Source organism: Balaenoptera ricei, chromosome 6 (genome assembly GCF_028023285.1).
Source record: "Balaenoptera ricei isolate mBalRic1 chromosome 6, mBalRic1.hap2, whole genome shotgun sequence".
Classification (NCBI taxonomy): domain Eukaryota; kingdom Metazoa; phylum Chordata; class Mammalia; order Artiodactyla; family Balaenopteridae; genus Balaenoptera; species Balaenoptera ricei.
The window spans coordinates 10909141-10917109 of NC_082644.1; the positions used below are offsets into that span (position 1 = coordinate 10909141).

Below are 7969 nucleotides of genomic sequence, written 5' to 3' on the forward strand. Positions count from 1 at the left end.
CAGGCTCAGTAGTTGTGGCTCACGGGCCCAGTTGCTCCGCGGCTTGTGTGATCTTCCCAGACCAGGGCTTGAACCCGTGTCCCCTGCATTGGCAGGCGGATTCTCAACCACTGCGCCACCAGGGAAGCCCCATTGCTAACTTTAGCCACCACATTTTGTTTAAACCCTTCTTGGGTTTTCTGTTACTCGCAGTAGAAAAGCATCTTCCATGATCTCCCTGCCCTCGAGCATCTCATCATTCCCTGGGTGTTGGGGGACCAGATGCTTTTCTGTCCTTGCAGTGGAGGGAGAGAAAAAGCAAGAGTGAAAAGCCACTTAACTTCTCTGAAATTTTCTTTGCTCCTTTACCAAATGGAAGCGTTGAACCGAATGAGCCGGACGTTCCTCCTGGGTTGAATGAAGCTGCCTTTTGTGGGGGGTTGTTTCCTGTACCGCCTGGAGGGGAGGGAAGGAATGAGCCCAGAGGGAGTTTATGGCCACAGTTGTGTGTGTGCGTGTGGGGTGGGGGATGGTGTGTGAGAAGCTTGCCTCTCGGAACAGCAGGAGTGAACTAGCAAGGGTGCCAACTGTGGGTGCAAACTGGGTGGTCAGGGTCACTTAAAGCCTTTCTCCTCTGCACTTGGTGGCTGAATCAAGACACCTTGAGGCCCGTGGGCTTCCCTCGGGGGTGGGACCTGGTCTTGGAAAAGCAAGCTGCCTTCTGCTCTTCTGACTGACAGCACCTACTTATTCAGATCATTGGAGAGGAGAGGTCACCTCTGCCCATCCCAGCTCCCCATCCTCTTGCAGCCAAGGGGCCCGAGCCAGGGTGGCTGCAAGCATTAGACTCCATTCAGTTCTTTTTTGAAAAAAATTTTTATTTCATATTGGAGTCTAGTTGATTATCAATGTTGTGTTAGTCTCAGGTGTACAGCAAAGTGATTCAGTTATACATATACATGTATCTATTCCATTTTTGTCGTTGTTTTAATTTTTAAAATTTATATATTTATTTATTTGGCTGCACTGGGTCGTCGTTGCCGTGTGCGGGGTCTTTAGTTGCGGCATGCGGGATCTAGTTCCCTGACCAGGGATCGAACCTGGGCCCCCTGCATTGGAAGTGCAGAGTCTTAACCACTGGACAACCAGGGAAGTCCCTATATCTATTCTTCATTCAGTTCTGACAGGTAAGTTTGGAAGCAGATCTAGAAGCTCTTAAAACAGCCGCTGGCAAATTTCAGTGGAGGGAGTGCAGGGGGAAGGGACAGCCAGAGCTGGGCTTCCACCGTGAACATCTCAACCTTCCACCTACCCAGCACTTGTCCCTCTCAAAGGAAAGAGGCCCTCATCACCGGGGATTTGGCTGCTCAGAATTTAGTGATTAATTACAGCACCTAGGCCAGTTGGTCTCCTTAGTAACCAGGCGCGCAGGGTCCCAGCTGGAAAAGCTGCTTCATATTTTCAAAGAGGGCAAACCCTCTTCACACTGTAAAACACCCTAAATCAGAACACAGATAGCTTTTGAAAATGGAGAGACTCCCCTGTTTCTCCCCAACCTTGCTTCCCCAAATGGATGGGCTTTTGGGGGTATTGGGGGAAAGTTGAGTGGTAGTGATCGTTTTAAATGAAGAGTTAGGCAAATCCAATGTCAAGGCAAAGAACCCGTTGTTACTGTCACAAGGGTAGGTTTTGTGACCCAAAGCATTCAGCCCAGTGCTACTCCAGGTGACGGGAGAGCAAAAGCGAGATGGACTCAGGTGTCGCGCCCTTGAGAAGTGAGCCTGCGGGACAGGACAGCACACACTCCGGTGGCTTAGAAATGAGAGAATGAGAGCGCACGTCATAAGGGGCTAATTGCAGATCTGCCTGGAAGTGAGAGAAAAGTTCGGGTGAGACGGGAGAGACAGGATGTTTGTCTTATTTTTTGAACGAAATGTTAAGAAGCTGAAGATCAATTGCAGGTTCTGAGTGGGTAGAAAAGGGGCAGCTGGGCTTCAATCTGGGTAAGTATCAGGATTGGGGGTATATTGGTCCGCTCAGGCGGCCACAGCAAAGCACCACAGACCAAGTGGCTTAACGACAGACATTCATTTTCTCACAGTTCCGGGGGCTGGATATCTGAGGTCAAGGTATCAGCAGGGTTGCATCCTCCAGAGGCCCCTCTCCTTCTGTATTCTCCTCCCTGTGTCCTCACGTGGTCTTCTCTCTCTGTGTGTCTGTGTCCTCATCTCTTCTTATTATAAGGACACCAGTCATATGGGATGAGGGCCCACCCTGATGATTTTATTTAACCTTAATCACCTCCTGTAAAGATCCTTTCTCCAAATACAGTCACATTCCGAGGTCCTGGGGATTAGGACTTCCACATACATATTATGGGGATGGGAGAGCACAATTCAACCTGTAATGGGGGAAATGATACTGTGCCCATCAGATAATGGGGATAAAGTCCCAGAAAGGGAACTAAAGGTCACCATGGGACACCGGGCGACTCATGTGCACAGTGGGTTCCTTCCCCTGCCCCCCACCCAGACCCCAAGACCCAGACCCTGGTAACCCCAGACACCAACCCCTGACCATACATGTCCCGCTTTGCCGTATCATGGTGCGCCTGGCACCCGTGCCGTTCTCAGGGCCCTGTCTTAGAGTCCCAACCCTATAGGGAGGTGTATCCTGAAACTTGGAATGTGAAGATCATGGAAACTTAAGGAGTGCCATGCTCAGAGGAAGAAGGCCTGCAGCCACTTCAGGTCAGTATCTGAATGCCGGGGCGTGGCTCCAACATCCTTATGTTTCATCGTTTCGTGTAAATAATGCTACGAAACCCCTCTCGAGCTGGTTCCTCTGTTAAATTAGGCACAAGTTTCGTCAGTGAGCTTATTTCCTTGACCCACTGGGGGGATCCTTAGGTCTCCCTCAGCCCAAAGCTTCCCTTGGACTTCTGGTGCCACGTTGCCAATGCCTTCAGGAGTTCTCACTAATGTCACCTCGATGCCCACAGGGACACTGTCCTATTTACTCTAGCCCACCCCCCTCACCTTTCCAGTGTCGCAAACAACACCCTCACGTCCACGACTACAACCTGAGTCGTCTTCCGCCCCCTTCTTTCCCTAGCCTTTGTAACCAGGGTATTATCAAGTGTCATCATTTCATCTTTATTGCCATTTGTCAGAGCTCCCAACCGGCCCCCCCCACTTCAACCTATCCTATACAGAGCAGCTTGCCCAGTATTTTTTATTTTTATTTTAAAAAATTTATTATTTTTATCACTTTTTATATTGAGGTATAATTGATTTATAATGCTATGTTAATTTCTGCTGTACAATAAAGTGACTCAGTTGTACATACATATCCATTCTTTTTTTAAAATATTCTTTTCCATTATGGTTTCTCATAGGCTATGGAATATAATTCTCTGTGCTACACAGTAGGACCTTGTTGTTTATCCAGTTTATATATAAAAGCTTACATCTGCTAACCCCACCTCCCATCTCCATCCCTCCCCCAAACCCCTCCCACCAGTCTGTTCTTTATGTCCGTGATTCTGTTTCTGTGCCCAATATATATTTTTAAAATTTATTTATTTTATTTACTTTTGGCTGTGTTGGGTCTTCGTTGCTGAATGCGGGCTTTCTCTAGTTGTGGCGAGCGGGGGCTACTCTTCGTTGCGGTGCGTGGGCTTCTCATTGCAGTGGCTTCTCTTGTTGTGGAGCACGGGCTCTAGGCACGCGGGCTTCAGTAGTTGTGGCACGTGGGCTCAGTAGTTGTGGCTCGTGGGCTTTAGAGCTCAGGCTCAGTAGTTGTGGTGCACGGGCTTAGTTGCTCCCCAGCATGTAGGGTCTTCCCGGACCAGGGCTCGAACCCGTGTCCCCTGCATTGGCAGGTGGATTCTTAACCACTGCACCACCAGGGAAGCCCCCAATATATATATATTTTTTAAAGATTGATTGATTGATTGATTGATTGATTGATTGCTATGTTGGGTCTTCGTTTCTGTGCTAGGGCTTTCTCTAGCTGCGGCAAGTGGGGGCCGCTCTTCATCGCGGTGCGCGGGCCTCTCACTATCGCGGCCTCTCTTGTTGCAGAGCACAGGCTCCAGATGCGCAGGCTCAGCAGTTGTGGCTCACGGGCCTAGTTGCTCCGCGGCATGTGGGATCTTCCCAGACCAGGGCTCGAACCCGTGTCCCCTGCATTAGCAGGCAGATTCTCAACCACTGCGCCACCAGGAAAGCCCCCCCCCCAATATTTTTTTAAATGACGTTTTCATTTTGCTTCACTACCTTGCTCCAAAATTCTAATTTAAAGGCAAAGGATGATAGAGTCGGAAGGCAGTGGGGGCCCAGTGAACTTGAACTCCAAAGACCCAGGTTTGAGTCCTAGCTTTGCCCCTCCCCTGCCATGTGACTTTGGCCAAATCACTCCTGCTTCTAGGACCTTGTCCTCTTATTCTTTAAAATAGTAATCCCTAACAACAGCGGTGTGACATTTATTCAGCCAGTGTAAGTGAAGGGGCTTTGAAAACACTAAGGTACCACACAAATACTACAAAATATAGTTACCCCTCAAGACCATCTCAAGCACAACCACTTCTTACAACTAATTAAAAGCTGGCCTTTTTCTTTCCTGAGCTTCCCTAACGCTTTTCCTGACAACTGCTTGTGGTATTCAGATTTGCAGTTTGCATTGCATGGTGCGCCCCCTGCTGTTCTCTGCTGGTGTCACATCTTGCCTGTCCAGGAGGATTGTAAACCACCCGAGGGACGCGCTTACATTCTCTCCTGTTCCTCTCCAACTGAGCGCGGTGTCAAGCACACTGAAGTCAACCAATCCCACGTACACTGACTGAGCATCAGATATTTGATTCACACAAGGCACATATGAATAAGCAAGAGATTCAGTGAACTATAATAAAAATACCTGCACTCAAAGAGCTTACAGTCTGGCTTGGAAGATGACCTGCAGGAATGGAAAAAGATGCATAAGACTGTTACAAAAGACACGTGGGTGTTTAAGGGTGATGGATCCCACTCCAGCTGGGGTGGTGGGAAAGACTTGGCCAAAAGGCAAGATTTGACCTGGCTCTTGGACGATGGGTGAGATCCGGATAGATGGAGATGCGGGGAAGTGGGTTACAGCGAACAGGCCAGCTCACCTGCAGTGGAGGAGGCTTTGCAGAAGAGGGCGGTCAGAGGAGGGGCTGGACAGGCCCACTGGGTGAGACAGTCGCAGGCCTGGAATGGTGGCCTCAATGATTTGTGTTCTGTCTTGGCGATCGGAAGACATGGAGAGTTTTTGCTCAGGGAGTGAGGGGCTCAAGGCAGTCTTTGGGGAGCGCTACGCTAGGGCAGATGGGAAATACTTACTGATTGGGAGAAAGTGGGAGAGTGTCTGGGCCCCTTCTTCCTCCCTCTCCCCAAAGTTCACAGAATGCCATTTCACGAAATTGTGTTGTTCTTCACACAAGATGACTATCTTCCCAAAGCTATTTCATGGTTTCGGGAGAGGAGAATACAAAACAGATATATATATATATATATTTTTTTTTTTTTTTGAGAAAGGAAATTGTTTTCATTCTTTGCAAAATGAAATAATAGATCTCCAAGTCCAAGTTTTCTGCATCAATTAAAAGATATTTCCTAAGAACCTCGTCGTGACTGTCTCCCTCCCTCATGTCCTCTACCCACCCTGGGCCTCTGCTGGCCGCACGCACTCGCGCACAGCTGGTACCTCCAGCTCTGTCTGCCATCATTACAATCAAAAAGCTTTTCCCAAGCACCCACATGAGCTGGCACCGTCAGAATTACTCGCAAAATGTATCTTGTTGAATCACACAAGCCCAGCGCCTAAAAAAATCCAAAGCCACATGGTCGGTTAAGATAATGGAATTGTTCCTCTGAGGGAAAGGTAGGAGATTAGCCTCTTGTGTCATATATAACAAAACCCAGTGCAGACCTCCAGGAGGGGAACTTTTCCAGACACTAACTGGGGCTGGCCAAAACTTGGCTCCGTTTTACCCTCCGATGGTGAAGAGTTCCCCAGGCCTGGCTCGGGGGCTCAGGCTCCTGCCCTAATGACAGATAAGACTAAATGAGAACGGGACTCCCTCCTGAGCCGGCACATCTGTATTCTGGGCTGCCACGTGGCCTCCACGGGGCTGCATCCAGGACCTGAATGTTTTATGGAACCATTAATAGTGAATTTTCTGCTTGGATTCCCTGCAGCTTGGAGACAAAAGACACCAGAGGCCTCTGAGTCAGGGCTCAGGATTGGGGTGGAAACGTTCTCATTTGCAATTCCATAGCTTTGCACGTGTGCTTGGTCTAAACACACACAGACCATCCCCTCCCCCGCCAACACAACTGTCCGTATTCCTGTTCATGCATTCGACAAACACAGACTACTGACCTCCTCTGTGCCGGCACTGGGCTCGGGGCTGGGCACACAGACAAGGGGACAAGACCCCGTCTCTAGCACACAGTAACTGTCGAAGCTTAAAAAATGCGTTTAGAATGAACACAAAACAGAACATGCTCCAAACATGAATAGATTCTGGAGGGTTTTAAATGAATGGGTTGATAGATTCTGAAGAGAGAATTAAAAGGAAGGCTAGGTGATTACAACTGGGTAAAATGATACGGACACAGATGGGAGGGTTGGAAACAAGAAAGAAATCAACGTGGTGATTTTTCCTTCTTTTCAAAGTTTTATTTCACGTTCTTACAGTAATATTTATAGAGTAAAACAGGGGGAAAAAACATAAGTTTAGATGAGAAAACCTTCAAGATATATCCAGAGTCTTTGCAAGCAATACAATATTCTCTCATACTGAAATGTTTGCTAAATGAATGAATGTTTCATCACACGGACAATTATTCCAGTAATTTTCAGGGATGGAATGACCACTTATGGAACAGAAAATGGTATTTCCCCCAAAATGAAAATAGTTTTTTTCTCTGACTATATAAGCAATGTGTGTTCATTATAACAAATAATATTTAGACTATACAAAAAAAGCATAAAAATAAAAGTAAAAATTTATCTGGAGACTCACATAGATATAGTCAACTGATCTTTGACACAGGAGCAAAGACAGTCTTCTCAACAAATGGTGCTGAAGCAACTTGACATCCACATGCAAAAAAAAAAAGAAAACGAAAAAAATCTAGTCACAGACCTTATACTCTTCACAAAAATTAACTCAAAATCCATCATAGACTGAAATGTAAAACACAAAACTATAAAACTCCAAGAAGATAACATGGGAGAAAACTTAGATGACCTTGAGTATAAAGGTGACATTTTAGATATGATGACACCAAAGGAATGATCCATAAAAGGAAGAATTGATAATCTGGACTTCATTCAAACTAAAATCTTTTCTGCAAAAGACAATGTCAAAGAATGAGAAGACAAGCCACAGACTGAAAGAAAATATTTACAAAAGACTATTGTCTGTAATATGCAAAGAACTCTTAAAACTCAATAATAAGAAAACAACCAGAATAAAAAATGAGCCAAAGACTTTAAGAGACACTTCACTGGTGGGAAAGCAAAATGGTACAGCCACTTTGGAAGTCAGTTTGGTGGTTTCTTATGAAACTAAATACACTCTTACCAAATTATCCAGCAATTGTGCTCCTTGGTATTTATCCAAAGGAGTTGCAAACTTATGTCCACACAAAAATCTGCACACAGGTGTTTATAGCAGCTTCGTTCATAATAATTGCCCAAACTTGGAAGCAACCAGGATGTCCTTTAGTAGGTGAATAGATAAATACACTGTGGTATATCCAGGCAATGGAATGTTATTCAGTGCTAAAGAGAAATGAGCTATCAAGCATGAAAAGGCATGGAGGAAGATTAGATGCATATTACCCAGTGACAGAAGCCAATCTGCAAAGACTATATACTGTATGATTCCAACTGTATAACATTCTAGAAAAAGCAAAACTGTGGAGGCAGTAAAAGGATTACTGGTTACCAAGGGTTG

The 7969-nt window shown here is 46.3% G+C and overlaps 1 non-coding gene across 1 annotated transcript; it reads right to left on the minus strand.

The window, feature by feature from the left end:
- Nucleotides 1-1058: 1058 nt before the first annotated feature.
- Nucleotides 1059-1131, minus strand: TRNAG-UCC (transfer RNA glycine (anticodon UCC)). Its single transcript has one exon. It is a non-coding gene; the product is annotated as a tRNA-Gly (tRNA).
- Between the last annotated feature and the right edge of the window lie 6838 nt (nt 1132-7969).